At 38.2% G+C, this 24449-nt stretch overlaps 1 pseudogene across 1 annotated transcript in view; it reads right to left on the bottom strand.

The window, feature by feature from the left end:
• Positions 1-2807: 2807 nt before the first annotated feature.
• The window catches only part of LOC307120793 (calpain-11-like), a 42967-nt pseudogene continuing 21325 nt past the window's right edge, over positions 2808-24449 (bottom strand). Inside the window, exons 20-40 of the transcript in view lie at positions 21916-21932; positions 21415-21661; positions 20525-20594; positions 17596-17714; positions 11886-12019; positions 11471-11811; positions 11299-11384; positions 11141-11215; positions 9798-9958; positions 9539-9708; positions 9432-9443; positions 8848-9059; positions 8631-8670; positions 6373-6438; positions 6235-6292; positions 6084-6148; positions 5913-5981; positions 5739-5817; positions 3593-3706; positions 3449-3507; positions 2808-2862 (exon numbers count right to left, since the gene is read on the bottom strand). The product of the transcript in view is annotated as a calpain-11-like (transcript). The remainder of the gene's footprint in view (positions 2863-3448; positions 3508-3592; positions 3707-5738; positions 5818-5912; positions 5982-6083; positions 6149-6234; positions 6293-6372; positions 6439-8630; positions 8671-8847; positions 9060-9431; positions 9444-9538; positions 9709-9797; positions 9959-11140; positions 11216-11298; positions 11385-11470; positions 11812-11885; positions 12020-17595; positions 17715-20524; positions 20595-21414; positions 21662-21915; positions 21933-24449) is intronic.

Below are 24449 nucleotides of genomic sequence, written 5' to 3'. Positions count from 1 at the left end.
ATTTTACAACATTTAAACACATGTAACAAACATTTTAGAAGTAAAAATTAAACATTTAAAAGAAATTCAAGTATAATCAACCGGTCTGTTATACCATTTCCACCGTATCAGGGCTGGTTCTCGAGCCTGAGATGGACTCGTGGACTTTGAACTTCAGACCGCCGTCCTGCGTTTCACTCTTATCCGAGAGATGCTGCGACACGCCTGACACCATAACCGGCCAATAAACAAACAGTGCACAATTGTGGGAATATTTTATCATCCAAATTAATTATTCATTATCTTGAGGAATAAAGTCCTGTGTTTTGAGCAAGGCACCAGGCGTTTCAAAGACAGATGCCACACTCGTTTTGGTGACTCACAAAATTATTTTAAGTACAGCAATGATTTTATAGATAACATAAAACACACAAACCTGAATTTCACAGAGGAAATGCACCAATTCTGCAACGCTGAGAAGAAGGAACTGCTCTGGAGACTGAAGAAAATTCAAACAGGAGCTGTTACCTCAGTGGGCGGGGGTGGGGTGCAGTGTTTTAATCGAGTAAACTTACAAAAATGTTTCAGTGTGTGTTAAATATTAATAAGCGGGATTTGAATTCAGTAATATTGTGGTTCTTGAAACAGATCAATTTAATTCTCCCTTCAAATATTTTGATAGAAGTTCCACAAATATATAAAGTATAGCCTATTTTATAAATAATTGGTTATTCGAATACTAAATTCTTTCAGTGAAAAAAATATATTAAAAAATATTGGTGTAAAAAGAATTACTACATTTCATAGAAAATTAACTGTTGGATTTTTTTGTCAATAATTGTGGTATGTTCAACTCAAACCATCAAGTAAATGATATTCAGAGATTTTATTAATTTAATAAAGTTAATTATTACTGTGATACTTACCAAGCCACTGCATTAAATAGCCATGAACATTTTGAGTTTACTCGCTTCATTCGCGCGTGAAATTCGGTTCAGGTTTTACTGCCTTTATCCACTTTTGTCTCCTTAAACACTCTTTTTTTTTCTTAGTCAACAGCTTATAAAAACGTATTGCTGTGTTGTTTAGCTTGTTTGCTGTACACCTTGTCACATAGCAGCTTTTAGACATGGTTCTGTTTTTTGTTATAAGTCCGAAATGACAAGGAGGCAGCGTCACGCAATGCAAAGTCAATGGAGAGCATTGGATTGTCCCCCCCCGGTGTGGGCGTGGCCTTAATACACTGTCTCTATACACCAGACTCCACTGGGCAAGCCGTTGGTTCCTTTTCATTGGACAGACTCTGTGGCGACACCTAGGCCTACCATCCGGGACGTGTTGTTCACATCCATGTCCCATGTGGAAAAGCCCAAAGAGCCCAGCACACAGGGACAATGATCAAATCTCTCCAGGTTATTGGAAATCTCCTCATAACTGATCTATCTATCTATCTATCTATCTATCTATCTATCTATCTATCTATCTATCTATCTATCTATCTATCTATCTATCTATCTATCTATCTATCTATCTATCTATCTATCTATCTATCTATCTATGTCTGTCTGTCTGTCTGTCTGTCTGTCGAGGGAGAGAGAGCCATAGATGCCTCATTAGCGCTGTTTCTGGCCTGTAGTCCGTTCAAAACTGAACCATTCAAAATTGCTTCAAAATTCTCGTTTTCGATATGGGTGTGTGTAATTTGTAGAGCAAAACATCAAAGTCAAGTTGTTTAACACAGACCTTATTTTACTCATAGATTGAAAAACCACAGCCACAACCACCAAACTTGGCTCAGACCTCCAGTTCTGACTCGCGTAGCTACATATTTTCAGACTGATCTGACTTACGGTTTTCCTAAAAATGATGATCAAAGCTCGGAAAAACTCCCATAGAATGTTCAGATTTTCAAACTGTCCAACTGTCAAAAATTCAAATCTTAATGTGGGGTGATGAATTGAGAAATCAACTTTTGAATGGCAGTGTATCATGATTTCACGAATTAAGCAGCTACAACTGTTTTTAACATTGATAATAATAAGAAATTATGTCTGAAGGATCGTGTCGTGTGACACTGAAAACTGGAGTAATGATGCTGAAAATTCCTCACAGGAAAAAAATGACATTTTAAAATATATTACAACAAAAAACAGTTAATTTAAATTGTAATATTATTACTGTTTGTACTGTATTTTTTATCAAATAAATGCAGCCATGGTGAGATTAAGCGACTACTTTCAAAAACATTATAAAACCTGAATGTTTCCAAACATTTGACCGATAGTGTGTGTGTGTGTGTTTGTGTGTGTAAAAAAACACATGCCAAGAAGTTAAATTTAACCTTTATTCTCACTTCATATTACGGAGCAGCATAAAACAAAGGATCTAGTGTAGCACAATTCCCTGAACATCCTATAAGAACAAAAGTTATTTTTATATAAATAATAATTGCACAGCAAATCACAGTGATCATAAATTCTATCAAAATCATACACAAGATCAATTTCTGAATCTCAAGTAAAGCATTTCTTTAAATATCAAGGCTTTAACGGTGCAAACTTCAGAATAAGTTAAGATACATATGCAAGGTTAGTGGCATGCAGTTAAGAAAGCTGAAACTTATATTTACACTTAGTGGTTCATAATTGATAAACATCTTGCATAATGAGGTGTCCTTTTTTTAATCAAAAAGCATATAGTGCCAATGCCTTAAGCTCATTTGATGGTTAGTATGGGTGTGTTTTAAGGCAGTATGTATCTTATTGCTCAGGCGTCTTTAGGTGTAATGGCTTAAGTTGCAGTTGAGAGTGTGATTTTTGGCCCTTCTAGTCCAGCACGATATATGATCTTCACACATCAACCACACATCGTCATGTACAGCCACTGATAGGGAGAGCAAGAGGGTTAATTAATTTATTTCCTTATATTAAATATTAAATATTAAGACTTGAAGCACTATCAATCATATGTCCCATTTTGAAAAACATTGGAGACACTTAGGGCTCTATCATACAATGTGACGGCAGGCGCGACGCATGTGTTTTTTTCTAGTTTCAGCACCCGACGCAGTTTTCATTTTCACGTCCAGTGCCACGTTGTTTAAGAAGCAAATGCACTCGCGCCCATCTGTTCGCCCATGGGTGCGCTGGTCTGAAGGTGTGTTCAGGTGCATTGTTGGCGCATTGCTATTTTGAGGCAACTGAAAACGACTGCGCCATTGACCAACAAAAACATTAGCTGCGTCCGAAATCGAATACTTCTCTACTATATAGAATGCGGAAAAACAGTACGCCAACAGAGTAGTATGTCCGAATTCATAGTATTCGAAAAAAAGTAGGCGAAAAGTACCCGGATGACCTACTAGCAAAAGTGGATTCGGACACGCCCTAAAGTGCACCTGCGCCATGCCCTTCAGACCATGCGCTCAGATCGCTAAAATAGGGCCCTTAGGATGCAAGAAATGACCCACCTCACTTATATTGAGTTCTGCGGTGCCTGAGCCCTCTTTATCCAGCTCTCTGAAAGACTCTGTTGAATACGGCACAGTCATTGAGACATGTTAGTGGAATATTAGCGAATACATGATTTATTCAAAAATAATTAAATGACATACTGAACATGGCCTCCAGTTTGACCAGGCAACAGACAAAGTTGTCGAAGTCAATTGTATCTCCTTCGGAATATCGTGCCACCAGGATCTGATGTAGCTTGTTATTCAGTTTAAAACCTGAGGACAAGGAAATAGGCATCACTGTTAAAACGATGATTAAACACACATTTCATTTGAACGACCCCAATATAGATTGATTTGCTCTATTGCCTGTTTTCAGTGTCTGCATGAAACCTTATTCGTAAACTTATGAGCCGGTTCACTCTTGGGAATCATAAACCTACTACAGCATAACCCGATTCATGAACAAATGACTCTTATGAATCAGTTATTTTTAGGAAATCAAAAACATACAGTGCAATGCCTGAAAGAATTATTCTTATGAACTTATTAAATTTAAAGCATAGTCTTGATTCCCGAAAGCATGTGCAAGTAAAATGGACACTATAACTGAAATATATCAAAATTAAATTTAAATCATTTTGTTAAATACCTGTTATAGAGATTAAGCATGGTTATATGGCAAGCCGTGTTGACATTTATTAATTCCCATGATATGAATTCTTAATATTGATAATTACATTTACACTAGTAAAAATCATAATTTTTGATATCAATAATTACATGGGTACTAGTGGAAATGTATGTTCTTGATATCAATAATTGATTTGCTACTAGTAAAAATGTTTAATTATGATATCAATAATTTGATTGTCACTAGTGACAGTGTATGGCAAGGCGTTTTGACTTTTATTCATTCCCAGGATATAAATTCTTGATATCAAAAATTAGATTTTTTACTAGTTACAATGGCCATTTTTGAAATCAGGAATTACATTTCCACTAGTAAAAATGCTAATTCTTGATATCAACAATGACGTCATTACTCAAAGAAATACAAATTCCTGATATGAAGTATTAATTTGTAACTAGTAAAAAGTTAAAAATGTATATCTGTAATTGTATTTTCACTAAAATTAATTTGTTGATATCAGAAATTGATTTCTTACTAGTCGAAATTCCAAGTTCACATTTTATAAATACAGGTCTTACTAGTAAAAATCATAATTTTTTATATTAATAATTACTTGGGTACTAGTGCAAATGTATGTTCTTGATATCAACAATTTAATTGCTACTAGTAAAAATTTTAATTTTTGATATCAATAATTTGATTGTCACTAGTGACTGTAATTTCTGATATCATGAATGTGATTGTTACTAGTAAGAAAGCCATTTTAGATATCTGAATTTAATCTCCTAATTAGTGACCGAAATACATTTTCAGATATTAGAAATAAAAAATTTAACATGTTGAAATACATAGATATCAAGAATTAACATTTCAACTAGTGACATTTGCATCCTTGATATGATGAATTCAAAGTTGTACTAGTAACAAAGTAATTATTGATATAAAAAATTACGATTCTTACTAGTAAGAATTGTATTTCTGATATGTGAAACTGGAATTTCAACTTGTAGTCTTGATATCAACAATTAAATCAGAATGGCAGCCTATGGTGACATTAAACTAGTGAAAATACAATTACAGATATCAAGAATGATAGTTTTTACTAGTTGAAATTTAATTCTTAATATCAAGAATTTGTATTTCTACGAGTGATGACATCATTGTTGATATCAAGAATTAAAATTTTTGCAAGTAAAATTGCCTTTTTTACTAGTAGAAATACAATTTTTGATATCAAGACAGCATTTTAAAAAGTGAAAATTAAATTCTTGATATTAAGAATTTGTATACTGGGAATGAATAAAAGCCAAAATGGCTTGCCATAACGGATATACATACAGATCGATTTTGATTCACAAGCTCTTGATTCAATTCTGGTTCCTATGGAAGTTTGCCACAGAATAAAATAATTTAAAAGATAATTACGACTTTTTATCTAATAATTCTTTAAAGTTTTTAAAGAAAAAGTCAGAATTGTGAGATAATACGACGCAATTACCTTTTACATTATGTATTCTGTGGCTGAAACAAGTTTCCATAGGTTCCAGATCAGTTTGATTTGAAAATGGGATCGAATCAAGAGCTTGTCAATCACAATCAAATCAGTATTTGATCTTTAATCCCTAACCAGGAAGATCATGGGCACACAAGATGAACATTAAAAACTGTTATTACCAGCGGATTCCACAGCCAGGCGCATTTCATAGGAGCTCATTGTGCCAGATTTATCCAGATCAAACTGTCTGAAAATGACCTGCAAATGAGATAAATGAGATTGATTTGCCACCATACTATCAATAGGATGTAGGGAAGGATATGTGATGATTGATGGACCAGTCAGTTTCTCACCAGCCACTTCCTGATTTTATTCCATAGTATCTGGAACTCCACGATTCCCAGCCGTGCACTGCCATCTTTCTGAGTTCCATCAGTCAAGGCACATATGAACTATTCATATTAGACAACAAAATGCATAGTCTGATAAGCAAAAGTTGTTAGCATTTCAGAATCTGAGGATACATCCATCAGGCTGACCATGCACCTACACGACTCCATACTGAACCCATCTGTCTTTAAGTCCCTGTCTGCAGAACACAGAAGAGCAGAGGTGTTTCTCAAGCACATAGACACAGACCAGACGTGAACACTTGAAAACTTCAGCCGAGCTTACGTTTGCCCACCACTCGGTTCAGAATGGTCCTGAGCTCATGAACGGAAATCTCCATGTCCTACAAGAGAGATTAGATCAAGTTTAAGCAAATGGAATACGCACTATTATTAATCAAGACACACATAGAAACATACACACCTCTCCAGACAGTTGAGAAAACATTTTTTTGAAAGAGTTATCTATATTCTCCTCTGAAACCTCCTCCTGTGGATACAAACACACATTTATATACCGGATATACACTGGTCCTTCCTTAAATGTAAGTCTATGGACTTTTTATCATCTGCAAGATCAGAAAAGTATGGAAGCTTGTTTCTGCCATGGAACGAAAAAAAAGATAATTGTGACTTTTTATCTTACAATTCTTTTCTTTCTCATAATTGCGTGATATGTAGTCGCAATTGTGAGTTATAAACTCATATTCGCCGTCTCAAACATATTCTCAAAACTATCATTTTCAACATCTTCAAAACAAATTTTGAGCTCTGTCAGCTTCTTCACCAGATCCACCATCAAGTGACAGTGACACTAATATTTGATTGCGTTCAGCTCTTGCTCTGCAGTAAATCACAGCCGATTCTTCCTATTCTTTTGTTTTCTGCCTGCGGTAACTATGAGTGAAACGTCACTTCATCATTGTGTATCAGACATTGCCACCTTATGGAATAAATGTGAATTGCACTTATTCAGTCATCAAAGATACAATTATTATTGTGAAGAAAAAATATACTTACACTGTTACGCACCTCGGGTCGTTTAGCGACCCTAAACAATTTGAACAAAAAATTAAAGGGAAAACAGGAAGTCTTTTATAATTTTATATTTTTTTCCCTGTTATTTTGTTTATAATGAAATGATTGAGGAATACTAAGAAGGTTGATGTCTTACTTAAAAAAATGTATGAGCAGGAGGGTAGTAGTGAATGATGTCCCGGGTCACTAAAGACCCGAGGTATGCGTTTAAGGGTTAATTCCACTGATCTATATAATGTTCTCTATAATAGATCAGTGGTTAATTCTCACAATTCTGAGAAAAGAAGTCAGAATTGCAAGATATAAATAGGGCTGGGTATCAATTCAGATGTTTCGATTCGATTTCGATTCGCAAGCTCTCAAATCGATTCGATTTCGATTCTCGATTCAACTCAATTAATATAGATTTAATACAAATACTATATTTATAAAAAAGAACAGTGAACATAAGTTTACAAGTGGGTAATTAAAAAGAAATTAAGAGCCACAAAACTGTATATTAAACTCTTTTTATTTTAGGTACACTTGGGTACATTAAAACAGAACCCAGCTCTATATTTCAAATGCATACAATTATGTTAAATACAATACAATTTTGATGCAACTTTATTCTAAAAAATGTATCTGAGAAGTATTTTATACAATTTTGTTTTTATGAATATTGTGATATATTTATTCTAAAACATAAAAAGGATATTGGATGATTTTTTTGCAATTTTCAGTACACAACAAGCTTTTCTTACGATTTTGCCGCCCGTCATGTGTGCAGTTACTTTTCATACATGAGAAGCGCGTTCATACCTGGACACAAGTACTTGCCGTGGTAATGAACAACAATACCTTAACGTGCTGACTTGTGTGTGGACTAACTTTTATTTGAGGAAATCTGTTTATAAGCTATTAGGTTTGAATTATTGGTCCTGTGCTGTCTATTGACTCAGTTGATTTGAATATGTCTATAATGGCTAATGTACGTGCTTAAGTGAACGCTCAAGTTTAATACAATGATCATAATGTAAAGCAAGCATTCGCATGTATATGATCTATTTTTAGCGATTGTGTGCTCGGCTGTGGGGGTGTTGCAACGTCTGGGGGATGTCTCATCAAATGGTTCCGCAGATTTGTAGTATTACTACAGCATTTCACCTCAGCATTACAAACGTCGACAACGCACCGGAAGCTGCCATTTAAGCACCGAATGAATGAATGAATGAAAGGCGCGCCTCTCGCTCATTTGTAACATTGCGCAAGGCAAATAAGAGGGTGACATCTAGTGGAGAAGACTAGTAATTAGATTTATGTTAATCTTATGTTTAATGTTTGTGGAAATAAATATGGAAAAAATCGATTCGTGGCCTTTGAGAATTGATTTTGAATTGACCACATTTTAAAAAAACTATTAATCGAGAAAAAAAAAATGTTGCCCAGCCCTAGATATAAACTCCCAATTGTGAGGAAAAAAAGTAGCAATTGCGAGAAAAAAGTTGTGAGATTTATATCTTGCAATTCTGACATTATAACCCGCATTTGCGACTTTATATCACGCAATTCTAAGGGGGAAAAGTCAGAATTGCGAGATAATTTAGTTTTTTTTTATATATATTCTGTGGCGGAAACAAGCTTTCATAGAAAAGTCCTACTTACTTCATCTTCCAGGTTAAATGAAATCTCATCATCCATTTCTCTGAATAAAAAAAAGAAACAAACAAAATTAAGTTTTTCTCCAATATAATAATGCTGCACAATGAGATACACAACACAAGCGAGTCCAAAAAAGCTGAATAATTACATATAATCATTATTTTATACTACTTATTTGTACTACTGTTGTTAGTTTTGGTTGAATAGTCGAGTCACTTACTGAGTTTCTGACTGTTTCTCAGTGAAGACTCGCAGGACGAAGTCAGCCTCTTTTCCAGGCTCAAAAGTGGAAGGGACAATGAGATACTCGCCCGGTGGCAGTTTCAGTCGCGTACTGACCTCTCGCAGATTAATGAAGCTATCCGAGCGCGCACAAGACGACTTACGCAAGAAAAAGTCCTTCTTGAGGTGAACACTCTGGGAGCCACGAAACTAAATACAGAAGAAATAGAGTTTTTACAATACAGTTTATGAATGTAATTTAGAGGTGAAGTCTGTAATTTCGACATCACCAAACAGATGATAAAATTACTGTTTTCAAACAGGTTTCCTGAACACTTCCGTGCCTGTCATTAGTCAGTTAAACAGATAGCTCTGCCCCAAACTCACGCCATTGGTTAAGCCACTGTTGCTATGCTGGGCTGGTCGAAATACTTAAACAAACAGAGCAATATTTTGAAAACACCACAGGGACAGTGTTTATACAATTAGGGAGAAATCATAGAAATGACTCAATTAAATCCTCTGCATATATCAAATAAGTATACACTTTTAGATTCATATTATACTGAAAAGATGCCATACCTCTTCTGGGACCTAAAGATGAGGAAAAACAGGAATAAAAGACAAGACATTAGATATGATTTAACCATGATATTCAACAAAGTCGATCTTAATATTTGTCCTCCAACCTCATATAAGGCAAAGCCGATGGTGTGCATGTCCTGTCCTTGCTTGCGGTAACGCCGTCTGTCCTTTTGCATCAAGGCCACCATGAAGGTGCAGGTCACCTCATTATCCTCAGGATCATCATCTTCTTCCAGTAGCGTGATCTTATATTGAGGATTTATCCAGAATGTATCTGACAGAAGAAACATCAAACTAGTTGTGTAATGCAGTATATTTTAGCTGATGAATAAGTTTCATTGGGATTGTGTGAATTCATCTCACTAGGGTGGTTCCTGCAGCCCCCTGCTGTACTTCCTCGCCTCCAGGTGCCATTAAACTTAATCGTGTTCCAGAAGTTTAGAGAATCATCACTCAGAGCATCTGGTGTGAGGTTACAGATCTCCAGACGAGAAAACTGACGTTTGAACTCCTCAAATGACATCCTGATGAGGGCAGAGAAGCAAAACATCAGTATCACAGCAAGATTCTGTGAAGGAAAAGAGATTCCAAGAACTGATTCCAGACAATTTTTCTTTCTTTTTAGGAAAAAATCTTCATCTTAATAATCAACAATGCAATATAGAGTTTAATTTGAGTATGTGAGGTAGTTTGGTAATCGAAGTATAAGACGCATTCTTGCTGGGACACGGTAAGCCATTCAGTTCATTTAGGGGAATTCAAAGTAGGACTGCACGATTTGGGGGGAAAAAAATCTAATTGGGATTGTTCTGGGTTTGCTGTTTGTAGGGCTGCACAGTTTGGCCAAAATTTTGTAATTATAAATCAACATAAAAAAATCATATCAATTGCTAAAAAAAAAAAAAAATACATTAAAATTACTAAATAAAAACAAAATAAGAAATATTACTAATAAGAAATATTAAAAATTATAAGAAATATTACTATTGTAATATAAAAGGAATTTAAGAAAATTCTATAATAATTTTATTTGACTGTAAAATTACAATACAAATATTTATGGCTAAATACATAAAAATGACTAAATAAAAACAAATAAGAAATATTACTAGTAAGAAATATAAATAAATTATAAGAAATATTACTATTGTATTATTTCGCTGTAAAAACTAATTTAAGGAAAACACTATAATAACTGTATTTTACTGTAAAATTACAATAAACATATTTATGGCTAAATACATAAAAATACATAACAAATACATACAAATTACTTAATAAAAACAAAATAAGAAATATTACTAATAAGAAATATTTAAAATATATATAAGAAAAATTCGTACTATTGTAATATTTAACTGTAAATTTACAATACACATATGTATGGCTAAGTACATCAAAATACATAAATACATCAAAATTATAAAAAAGAAAAAAAAAAGAAAGATTACAAATAAGAAATGTTTAAAAATATGCATAAAAAACAGTACTATTGTAATATTTAAATGAGAAAAAAAACGAATTTAAGAAAAATGCTATAATAATTTTATTTTGCTGTAAAATTACAAGACACATTTATGGCTAAATACATAAAAATACATTTAAAAAAATCTGAATCAAGAAATTACTTCTTCTTGGGACTAACTCACAGCCCTAATATAGAGAGCATAAACCATAAAGATCAGATTTCTCTAGAGAAGATTTACCAAAACTCGCCATCCTCCATGTGGTTGTTCATTTCCTCTCTTTCTGCTGGATCAATTCCATTCCACTCAGAAGAACTGGAAATGAAGTATAAGTGTTATACTATGAGCATGTCCGGTATAGCAAGTCTATTAAAATTCATTCTGATTGGCCGACTCACTTGTCACTCCAAGCCCCTGTCCATTCAACCTGCCCCCAAGGGTTTCGGATGCGGATCAACCTCTCTTTTTTGCCACGGAAATTCACCTTAAATGACAACAACAAAAGATTGATTCAAAAATGTCAAATGATAAACTAATGAGCTTAAGATACATTTTAGACGTGGCCCTGACCTCTTTGAGACCTGTGACGGAGTACGCATGCCCCTTCACCAGCTTCTTAAAGGTCACGGCCTCCATGTCCAAGGCACTGGTGATCTACCAGACAAAAAAAAAACTTTATTTGTACAATCCACAAATGTTGCGTTGTGTCTCCAGGCCTGTAGAAGGCGCTGTTGGGACTCACATCAATGGAGCAGCCCAGCAGCGAGCCTCTCTCCAAGGCTTTGGCAATGATTCGGTGAAGGTCTTTGGGAGCTTTACGCAGTTCGTACATCTCGGCAACTCCACCTGTGAAGTCCTCAAAGCCTTCGGTGGTGGAACCTCCCGACAGAGCTTCATATGAGCCATTCAGCCTACAGGGACATACGCACATGGTATGGTCTCTATAATTGCCATATAGAAGAAGAAGAGAGAGGAAGAGACTCACTTGGCATAGGCCTTCTCCAACAGGGCGCTCCAGAACTCATTTCCCTCTGCTGAGTGAACAAACATTAGCTCTTTATCCTTGACAGGCAATCGGTCGTCAATCACAATGTCCACCCACTCGCCAAACTGCCAGAACTGCACGAAAAAAATATATTAATCGATATGAAAAATGTATGTTTATATTTCTAAACGATCAATACAAATATTAAACCATAAAAAATAAAATTATAGCAGAAATTTAAAGGGTTAGGTCATCCAAAAATGAAAATTAGCCCATGATTTACTCACTTCTTCTTTCAGACGAATACAATCTGACTTATATTAAAAATGTCCTGGCTCTTCCGAGCATTAATGGCAGCCCGAAATTTTGAAGCCCCAAAAAAGTGCATCCATCCATGATAAATATACTACACACGGCTCCGGGGGGTTAATAAAGGCCTTCAGAAGCGAACCAATAGGCTTTTGTAAGCATATTTAACAAGTTATAAAGTAAAATATCTAGCTTCCACCAGGCCGCCTTCAATATTCAACGTACGAAAAAAAACGTAACTGCCGTTAACGTTAGACGTCAGACATAGCGTAAGCGTTTTGAACTTCGAGAGGCGTTACACTTTCTTCCTAAGTGTAGTGAAGTATCATGTTAATTGGGCCTGTGACCACTAGAGGGCACGCTAGTACAACAGGAGGAGTGATACCACAGAATAAGTGGATGCTGTGTGTGGATGTTCAGCTCGTGTGCTCCGTGTATACATCTGTTAATAAAGACACGTTCATTGTACAGTTTCTCTCCGGCTCCCTATTCTGTTGCACTACAGAATATCACATAATTGGCGACGAGGATTTATGGAGTTCGCGTGCTGGAGGAAATGCTGCTGGGAGTGTTTAATGGCTGTATAAAAATCTTCACTACAGTGAAACAGACAGCGTGAGATAAAGGCAAGGGCTAAAGAGTCAAGATGACGACACTGGTGGGAAAGGTGAGCCCATTTGACAGTGAGTCACAGCTGTGGGAGGAATACATAGAAATGATGGAGTATTTCTTTCAAGCAAATGATATTGAGGCCGCTGAGAAAAAGAAAGCTGTGCTGTTAAGTGGAGTGGGGGCTAACACGTATAGCTTGTTGAGAAGTTTACTGTGTCCCTCAAAGCCAGCAGAGAAAACTTATGAAGAGTTGGTAAATGTCCTCAAAAGTCATTTCAATCCTAAACCAAGTGAAATCGTGCAAAGATATAAGTTTAACTCGCGTACACGGAAAGAAGGAGAAAATGTTGCTGATTTTGTGGCGGAATTGAAGAAGTTAGCACAGCACTGTGAGTACGGGGCCACACTTCCACAAATGCTACGTGATAGACTTGTCTGTGGAGTAAATGACGACCGTATGCAGAGAAGATTGCTGGCAGAAGTGGAGTTAACGTTTGAGAAGGCACTTAACATTTGCCAGGCAATGGAGTCTGCAAACAAAAACGTGAGAGATCTACAAGGATTGATAACTGAGGAGTCAGGACAAAACTCAAAAACATTCAGAGGACAGGCAGCAGTGCATAGAGTGTACTCAGCAGAGAGGAAAGGGCGACAAATAGACGTTGTGTGTTACAGATGTAAAGGGCAACATTCGCCAGAGGAATGTAGGTTTCTGAATGAACTTTGCCATAAATGTGGGAAGCGTGGACACATAAAACGTGCATGCAGGGTCAAGCAAGCTTTTGGGGGGTGCCAAAAAACTGTGTTCAAAGGACAAAAAGAAAAAAAAGAGAAGGGGAAAAGAAAGTGACGAGAGAGAGGACACCAGTGATATTAACACAATATACAGTGTATCCCAAGTCCAACCCAAAGTGGCTCCTATCACACAGAAGGTGAAGGTGAATGGCATGGAAGTGGAGTTTGAAGTCGACACCGGTTGTGGAGTGACAATCATCAGTAAAGAGCAATATTCTAAGCTGTGGAAACAAACAGACATGCCAGAAGTGAAACCCTGCAGTTTGAAACTAAAGACATATACAGGTGGAAAGATGGAGGTGCTGGGCCAGACTACAGGAACTGTGGAAATCAAAAATGTAAGAAAACAGCTTACAATGATTGTGGTGGAAGGAAATGGGCCTAATTTGTTGGGGAGAAGCTGGCTAAAAGACTTAGGATTGCTGCCGGAGCTGGTGAATCAAGTAACGGCAGTGCCAGCACTGAAGTTAGCAGACGTGCTAGATAAACATTCATGTCAACCCCGAGGCCCAACCACGATTCTATAAGCCCAGACGGATTCCAATTGCTGTCAAGCCCTTGGTGGAGGCTGAGCTTCAGAGACTGGTGGAGGAGAAGATCATTGAACCAGTGAAATTTGCAGAGTGGGCAGCTCCCATAGTGCCTGTGAAGAAACCAGATGGTTCGATCCGAATTTGTGGAGATTATAAACTCACGGTAAACAGAGCATCCAGTGTGGAACAATATCCTATTCCGAAAGTTGAAGATTTGTTTGCTCAGCTAGCTGGAGGCAAGAAATTCTCCAAATTGGATATGAGCCATGCGTATCAGCAAATTATGCTGGATGAGAGTGCAAGGAAATATGTGACTATTAACACACACAAGGGACTGTATACTTACTGTAGGCTTCCTTTTGGAGTGGCTTCGAGTCCAGCCATTTTCCAACGCACCATGGAGGGAATCTTGCAAAACCTGAAGCATGTCACAGTTTATCTGGATGACATATTAGTCACAGGGGTCAGTGAAGAGGATCATCTAAGAAATCTGGAGGAGGTTCTGAGTAGACTAAAGAAAAGTGGATTGAGGCTGAAGAGGAGCAAGTGTGAGTTCCTGGGGAAGGAAGTGGTTTTCCTGGGTCACAGAATCAGTGAGGCAGGGGTGCAGCCAGTGGCAGAAAAAGTGCAGGCGATTCAAGAAGCGCCCGCTCCTCAGACAGTGAGTGAACTGAAGGCTTATCTAGGCCTGCTGAATTATTATCACAAGTTCCTGCCTAGCCTGTCCACAGTGTTGGCGCCATTGCACACTCTGTTGAGGAAGGAGACAAAATGGACATGGGGCATTGAACAGGAAGAAGCTTTTGAAAAGTCAAAAAAGCTTCTTCAGTCCTCTGCGATATTAGTGCACTACGACTCTACCAAACCGCTTATCTTGGCCTGTGATGCCTCCCCGTATGGGGTGGGGGCCGTGCTGTCTCATAGGATGGAAGATGGAACAGACAGACCGATAGGGTTTGTGTCACGTACGTTAAATGCAGCAGAGAAGAATTACTCTCAACTGGACAAGGAGGGCCTTGCTGTCATTTTCGGAGTAAAGAAATTCCACACATATGTGTATGGCAGACCGTTTACCATCGTGACAGATCACAAGCCTCTGATTTATTTGTTCAATGAACTCAGAGAGGTGCCACAGATGGCCTCGCCACGTATCCAAAGATGGGCAGTAACCTTGTGCGGGTACGATTACACCATTGTGTATCGAGCAGGCCGGGAGCATCAAAATGCTGATGGACTGAGTAGGTTGCCTTTGTCCGAAAAAGGAGTGGAGACTCCCGCCGAGGAAGAGAGAGTACTGATGCTGGATGAAAATGACGTGTCACTGGTAAAAGCAGAGCAGGTGAGGAAATGGACTGATAAAGATCCTGTTTTAGCACGAGTGAGAGAATATGTGTTGAGAGGATGGCCCCAGAGGCTGGAAGATCCAGAGTTTGGAACATATAAAAAAAACAGGATGAACTCAGTGTCCAGGGAGGGTGTGTACTGTGGGGTGCGCGTGTAGTGATTCCCCCTCAGGGCCGCACAGCCCTACTCAGACAGTTACACAGTGGCCATCCAGGCATAACCAGAATGAAGGGATTGGCACGGAGCTACATGTGGTGGCCTCAGATGGATGCTGCTGTGGAAGGACTGGTAAAAACTTGTGTCAGATGTCAAGAGAACAGGAATGCCCCTCCGTGTGCACCTTTACATCCCTGGGAAATCCCAAAGTTGCCCTGGAGAAGGATTCATATTGATTATGCGGGACCATGGCTAGGTAAAATGTTCCTGATCCTGGTGGATGCGTACTCTAAATGGATAGAGGCTTACCCGCTGAATAGCTCTACATCTGCGGTTACCATCCAGTGCATGAGACAAAGCTTCAGCCAACATGGGTTACCAGAAATAGTGGTGTCAGACAACGGTAGTTGTTTCACAAGTAAGGAGTTTCATGTATTCATGAAGCGGAACGGCATCAAGCACATAACCACAGCACCTTACCATGCAGCTTCGAATGGATTGGCTGAAAGAGCGGTGCAAACGTTCAAAGGTCTGATGAAAGAGAGCACGGGAGATTCTATTGAAGCCAGGCTAGCAAGAGCGTTGTTCAGCTATCGGATTACACCGCAGTCAACTACAGGAAAATCACCCGCAGAGTTGTTGTGTGGAAGGAAACTGAGGTCTACTCTAGATCTCATTCATCCAGACTTCAAAAGTCAAGTGGAAGCAAAGCAAATGAAGCAAAAATGGTACCATGACCAGCATGCTAAAGAGAGACATTTGGGTGCAGGTGATCTGGTGTTTACGAGGAACTTCAGTTCAGGTCCTAACTGGATTCCAGGAACCGTTCAGGAAAGGACTGGGCCTCTGTCTTATACAGTCACTCTTGGGAATGGTCAGGTAGTGCGTCGGCACATTGATCAGGTGAGAAACCGATATGTGGGACGTCCTGGGGAAGGTGTATTGTTGGACACTTCCTTGCAAGATGTGGATGTGTTACCATCACCTGAACCGGCTGGTTCTGTATCTACAAATGACACTGTGGGACAGCAGACAAGGGAAACTACAACAGAGGTCATGGTATCTGAGACTTCACGTGTGGAGGAGCAGCCTGAACTCAGAAGGTCCAATAGGACGAGGAGGCTGCCTAGTTACTTGGAGGATTTTGCTTAGAGTAGTGGTGAGTTCCCCAGCCACAGGGCAAGAATGCGTCCTGGAACTCATTGGGATGGAGGCAGTCTACCCGAAGTCCCTAGCTTAGGATACTTGATAAAGTTGTTTTTTAAAAAAAAAAAAAATATATATATATATATATATATATATATATATTTTTTTTTTTTTTGGAATGTTCATATACTGCTGTTCATGTATCTGACTTAATTGTTGGGTGCTAGTGTTATCTGGGGGAAGGCGGTGTAGTGAAGTATCATGTTAATTGGGCCTGTGACCACTAGAGGGCACGCTAGTACAACAGGAGGAGTGATACCACAGAATAAGTGGATGCTGTGTGTGGATGTTCAGCTCGTGTGCTCCGTGTATACATCTGTTAATAAAGACACGTTCATTGTACAGTTTCTCTCCGGCTCCCTATTCTGTTGCACTACAGAATATCACACTAAGTTGAATACGGAAGGTGGTCTGGTGGAAGCTAGATATTTTACGTTATATAGTTTTAAATATGGATATTTTTCTTACACAAACCCATCGATTCGCTTCAGAAGACCTTTTTTAAACCCCCAGAGCCGTGTGGAGTAGGCTACTTTTATAATGGATGGATGCACTTTTTTGGGCTTCAAATTTTGGGCTGCCATTTTAATGTTTGGATTAGCCAGGTCATTTTTTAATATAACTCTGATTGTATTCGTCTGAAAAAAGAAAGTCATATACACCGAGGATGACTTGAGGATGAGTAAATTTTAATTATTGGGTCAACTATCCCTTTATTGTGCGTTTTTGTCGTTCATTAACAATGGGCTGTGCACCTGGAAATGGAAGATGCCGGCATACTCGTCCGTAAAGCTTTGCCCATGAGGTACAACTCTGTGAAGCAGCTTGTTGTTTAAAGTCAGGGACCCAATGGCAGCCAACAGCCAACAGTCACCTGAGTGGAGAAAAATTACCACAGAAAATACTGTTACTGGAATTAATTTACAGTGTAATTCTGACGGAAAAAAGAGCCTTAGGCTATGTACTATAACAACACATAACTGACTTCCTCCCCAGTCCAAAAATAGCATTTATTGAATGTTTAAAAGTATTTTAGTATTAAATTGGCATGAAACTGAAGCTGCAGTCCATTATATCTCTTATATCCGAGTGAAACGGCATCTCGAATAAGAAAAATGTAGGGCGGGACTTGATTTTTGTCATTCAGGAATTGATTGGATGGTTGTGGTTTGCTATTGGTCGATCTCATGTGAGTGACACGTTGTCCCGCCCTCCCGCCAGTAAACATCAGAGAAGAGATGAGCTGCAAGAGGGAGAAGTTATTTTTTATGAGGACACATGAATTAAAAGAAAATTATGTGCATCATTCATAATAATTTAAATTCCATACAAAAATTAGAATAGTCCGTTTTAAATTCATAGAGACAGAGCGACACGCGTCATAATCTGAAGACCACGCCCACCGGGGGGGGGGGGGGCAATCGAACGCTCTCCATTGACTTTGCATTGCGTGAAGCGGCACCCTTGTCATTTCGGACGTATAACAAAAAACAGAACAATGTCTAAAAGCTGATATGTGATAAAGTGTACAGCAAACAAGCTAAACAAAACCCACAACCAAAAACCCAAAAGTTTTTATAAGCTATTGACCCAAAAAACGAGCGTTTAAGGACAAAAAAGTGGATACAGGCCATTGAGACATGCGTGACATGTTATATTACACTGATAAGTACACCCACTGGAGGGGAACGTAATCAGCGACAAGAAATATTATATATAAAACTGACATTTGGATATTTGACTTAACAGTGACAACATATTTACTGCACACATAGGCATACTGAGACATACTGAGTGACTGTCAGGATCCCAAAATGTACCCATTCTTCATGCTGAAGCGTCACGTTTTACTGCCTTTATCCACTTTTGTCTCCTTAAACTCTCGTTTTTTGGGGTCGACAGCTTATAAAAACTTATTTCTGTGTTTTTTTGCTTGTTTGCTGTACACTTTGTCACATATCAGCTTTTATACATTCTGTTTTTTGTTATAAGTCCGAAATGACAAGGATGCAGCCTCACGCAATGCAAAGTCAATGGAGAGCGTTGGATTGTTTTCCCCCCGGTGTGGGCGTGGCCTAAATACGCACTGTCTCTGTGGTGACTGACTTTCTGAATGAACTGATGCGTGCGGACTCAATCAATGGCATGGTTTTCGGGCGGGGCTATCTGTTTGGTGAACCAATGGCAGGTGACAAGAGTGTTGAGACTTGAGAGCTTATTTTTGCAATTAATTTTGTTTACCCTTATTAAAATGTAGCATGGTTTCCATACTTGTAGCCAAAATAAAATTAATACTACAGCTATTATTACTACTTTAATTCAAAATTATTCTCCTTCAAAATGTTTAAGAAGCTAATTATGTAGAAACAATAACTAGTATGTGCTTACCGTGATAAATATAATGTATGTACTACAATGACCCATTAGGGGGAGCCCTCCACCCACAGCCAAAGAGGGGGAGGAGAATGTGTTTGTACAGTGAGATAACAGCACAATGTACTTCCTTGTTATACATTTACTCTGGATGAACGCGGTTTTATCTTAAACATCCTTGTCAAAGCCAAACCCGTTTTGGGCTGCGGAGGCCTTGGGCTTTCCTATGTGCTAACTGGGTAAAATGCATTTTTGCGATAAGCTTCCCATCCTACTCCACCCACTGTTTGCTGTGCAAACTTTGTTTGGCACTGATGAGTGCACACCCTCTCTCTCTCTCTCTCTCTCTCTCTCTCTCTCTCTCTCTCTCTCTCTCTCTCTCTCTCTCTCTCTCTCTCTCTCTCTCTCTCTCTCTCTCACACACACACACACAAACACACACACACACACACACACACACTGTGGGCTGTGCATGTGGCTTGCAGCCAGCAATCCCAGTTCTCTAATGCTACACCCGTGTTTGTGTGACTCACCACACAGGCAGGGTGTTCAAACACTCCTCACCAGCCAGGAAACACACAGACATACACACACACAAACTAATCTAGCCCCCTAACACACATTTCCTCTCAGAAATTACATAAAACATTACGCATTGTGATCATAGTACTGAATCAGATTTTGACCAAGTGAGATTTGTCATAAAATCATTCATAAAGCAAACTATAATAAGGCCAAATTAGCTAATATATGCATGTTAATAAATTGGGTAGTTTCAGTTCTATCTATCTATCTATCTATCTATCTATCTATCTATCTATCTATCTATCTATCTATCTATCTATCTATCTATCTATCTATCTATCTATCTATCTATCTATCTATCTATCTATCTATCTATCTATCTATCTATCTATCTATCTATCTATCTATCTATCTATCTGACAGTCTGTCTGTCTGTCCATGTAATATATTACACTTACATCCATGTTAATAAAAACATGCTAATGTGCAAGTCATGCTAATACCTAAGCATCTATGTCTACATTGATGGATTTCTGCTAATATATGATGTTGAACAGGTCATTTTTTGTAACAAATTGGGAGACATCGTAACTCTGAGGTAACACTTCATTTGTTTGGCAACATTTGACAGCCAGTCTGCGGGGGTGATAGACACTCTGTTTTGCTTGGATTTAAGCCGTAGGATCACCCAAAATGCAGTGAAGCACAAATTAAGCTTCTGACAATCGCTAACGTGTGCAAGCATGCACAAACAAACACACCCAGGCTCGTACAGTACATACTCACCTAGAGCCCCCTGGCAAATATCTGTCCGTGTGGCTCCACCCACTATGAACTGAGGATTGTTTGACAGCTCCTGCAAACATTATGGAGGCAAACACAACCCCTCAGCCAAAGTGTTAGACTGGCCGTCAAACTATAACACACTTTACATATGATTACATATCAACTATATCCTCAAACATTTTCATCATGTCTGTGAGATGATATAAACTCAATTTCTCTGTCTTTAATATATGAGATGCAAACAAGTCTATACATGTATTGTACAGGATATGAAAATATTGTTTGAGTTTTGACAATGATTCACAGGCCGAGTCAAATATAATACTCTTTGATGATTAATTGAAGAAATGACATTACTTACTGCTTGTATGAGAAATTTTAACAATGAATTAAATGTTTCAGCACATATAGACAAAACTAACAAGGACTGCAGCCGCTAGCACACTTCTTGAGGCCAGGGGATTGAGGTTTACACGCACAGCTCTTACTGGCCTATGTCCGTTACACTCGCCCCCCCAAACCTCATTCCCACCCGGGTCACGGCACCAAATGTAACCGGTCCTACTCAACCCGCTCCGAGCGGGATTCGAACCTAGTCTCCAGCGTGGTAACAAGGACGCTAAAGACTGCAGCCACTAGTGTCAGTTGTTAGCATGCCTAGGAACTGAGGTTTACATGCACAGCTTTTACTGGCCTACATCTGTTACAAATTAGCGCCAAATGTTGCATCTTGTTTCTCAAGTGGGACATAACAGTTTGAGTCTAGCTCATGTAATTTCTGTCTTTTCCCTCCCACTCCCACAGTGTCAAAATATGTTCCCTCAGTGACTATGCAGCTGTATGTAGTTTCTAGCATGCTGCTTGTACAGACTGTGCTCTGCGACACTCACAGTGGGTCTTATCCACTTCACACCCCGTGTTTTGGATGAGTTTGGCGCAAGCTCCTTGAAGCCCAGTGACTGGGGCACGGCGGGAAAGCAGGGGTCTTCGAACAGCCTGCCGCTCTCCAAACACTCTCTCTTCAGCTCCTCGTAGTCCTGGTTCAGGTACTTGACTGCATTGTCATTAGTTCCCATCCCTTCTGCCTCCAAGCGATCCTTGTAGATACGCGACGACACTCCTCCAATTGAAAACATACTGTAGCGCACCAAAATAAGGTTGTCAATTAAACACATGCATAATCCATAGATCCCATATTGTTCCAAACCCGTATCCCAGAGTCTCCATTTACTTTCATTATATGGAAAAGCAATGTTAGTAACTTAAAAGTAAGTTACTGTTAAAAGTAATGCGTTACAATATTGCGTTACTCCCTGTAAAAGTAACTAATAGCGTTACTTAGTTACTTTTTATGGAAAGTAATGTGTTACGTTACTTTACTTTTATGTTACCTGGGCTGGGCCTGCCTCTGCACTTAGGGGGCAGAATAATTTTCCGTAAATAAATGGGTAAACAAAGTAACTTGCCTTACTTATTTGAAAAAGTAACTTGGATATTTTGTTGTAAATTTAAAAGTAATGTGTTACTTTACTAGTTACTTGAAAAAAGTAATCTGATTACGTAACTCACATTATTTGTAATGCACTTATATAATTCCCCAACACTGTGGAAAAGATTGTACTTGACATGTACTTTCTTAAATGTTTTGCATTCCATGGAAGGAATAAAGTCATACAGGTTTGGAACAACATGAGGGAGAGTAAATGACAGAATTGTCATTTTTAGGTGAACTATCGCTTTAAATGATTATAGTTCATGGCTTGCTTCTTGCGGGAATCCAACCAGCAACCTTCTGATTACAAGTCCAGAGCTTTAACCACTACATCACCAAACCAACAAAAAAGTAACTTCGTATGAACATATGGCAGTTGGAGACTAGTTACTAGAAGCTAGCACAGGAATAGCACCAATCATACGACAGCACATGTTCAATGTCTCTCAGCGTTTAGCACAAAGTGCTGCTGCAAAAAGCTTATGATGCTTGCTTACGGTCACCCACTTTGCCATCATTAGTGCAGCAGCATTCATGCGGCTTTTAGTCCAGCGTGCTGAGAGAAATGCCCTCCACAACAGACACTCGATTAGCAGCCTACTGAGGGTGGAGAGAGGCTTACTAATGACTGGCTAATTTCATGTGGTCTTGTAATAAGGTTAAAGATCAACTCTGCAGATTTCCAGAGCCTGTTTACATTGATTTCATGGACAATGTCCACGGAGGGCAGTTCTCTAAGCGTTGGCTAAAGGAAACCTCATAGACCCAGCTGAGATAACTTAGTTTAGGGTGACCAAACGTCCTCTTTTCCCAGGATATGTCCTGTTTTCAAGTCCTGTACTGGCCCTAATATAACAATTTTCTATCCATACAGAGGGGGCATACTTTACATGTATTGAAATTAATAAGGAATCTTTGAGTAAACTTCGAGTATCATTTGAGTATCTCATTGGTCTTCGATAATCAAAATATGGTCACCCTAACTTAGTTCATTTAGTCATTCCTTACTTTAAACTGGAACTATAGAAAGACAATATGGTGAATATACCTTCAGTTCCTTGTGAGGGCCTTGGGCTTGAGGAGAAAAAGGTAATTTAATAATATATCGATACGTAAGAGAAATCAGTTCATAGCTAATTTGCTATGAATTCATGTTGATATGGTAAAGTGATGCTAACAGATGATAATACCATAGTGTATATATTCATGTAGCTACTACGATTTTTACATGGCGATCCAAAGTACTTCAAACAATATTATGCCGTAGGCTACTTTTTTGTTGTCTGCATATAAGTATGGAAATGTACACATAACTGTTAATCTATATATTTATGTAAGGCCTGAATGGACTGGATTTTCTCCAAAAATCTCTTGAAACTATACCAAAATAACATTTTTAACTAGTCTGTGGATTTCTTAGAGGTGCAATAGGGCAGATTACGTGGAATGTAAACATCACTGGCTACCGATACAATGTCAGCTGACTTAGTGATGTGAAATCAATAGGCCAGACTGAGCATTAGCATTCTAGTGTTTGTTTTAGAAGATGAATGAACACACCCTTTAAAAACAGCTGCACAGTTACTCGTTTTGCTTATATATATATATATATATATATATATATATATATATATATATATATATATATATATATATATATATATATATATATATATATATATAAAATGATGCACATCCTAAATAATGTGACCCCTTTATTTACAATTATTGAGGAAGATTAATAATCACCAGTAGAAATTAAACAAATAAGCTATAAGAAAGTAGTTTCGTCCCTTGCTAGAAATATAAGGCTGAGGTTTCATACTTTCATACCACGGATATCGCATATAACGTAGTTAACACGGAAAAGTTAAGCAAAACTTACCACCGTTTAGTTGTTGCTATGGTTATCAGCCCAGAGGGTGCGTTTTAAAATAGCGGACAATAGAGAATGATGAACGGATCCGTGCAGAGATGAGACAACAATCAGGGTACCGCAGTGCACGGTCACGCCTATGAGGGCGGGACTAGCGAATGATTGACAGCTGAGACGTCAAGCCTTAAAGGGACCGGAAGTGCCTCTTTAGTAATTTCCAGTCACGTACAAAAATACAAGTTCGTACAGTTCAAAAGTGTTTAATAATGTCCTTTGGAGAAAAAAATAAAGCACACATACATTTTTTTTATTATTACACAGTGGTTAAGATTCTCCTGGTGCAGAAATGCTTCCATTTGTAAACGAAAATAATGTGGCAACGTCAAACACAGTAACATCATGCAACATTTGGAAGTAAGACTGGTCAAAAGTGCAAAAGACAATTTTAAAAATAAAAGTAAATACCTATCTTTAAAAGTTTAATAAAACATAATTTCATAAATTCATTCTTGGGTGGTGTGGTCTGTTGGCAAGTCATCTAAATCATGGTAAAGTTC

Source organism: Gobio gobio, assembly GCF_949357685.1.
Source record: "Gobio gobio genome assembly, chromosome: 24".
Lineage (NCBI taxonomy): Eukaryota > Metazoa > Chordata > Actinopteri > Cypriniformes > Gobionidae > Gobio > Gobio gobio.
The sequence above is the reverse complement of the archived record's forward strand: the minus strand, read 5'-3'. Positions and strand labels throughout refer to the sequence as shown.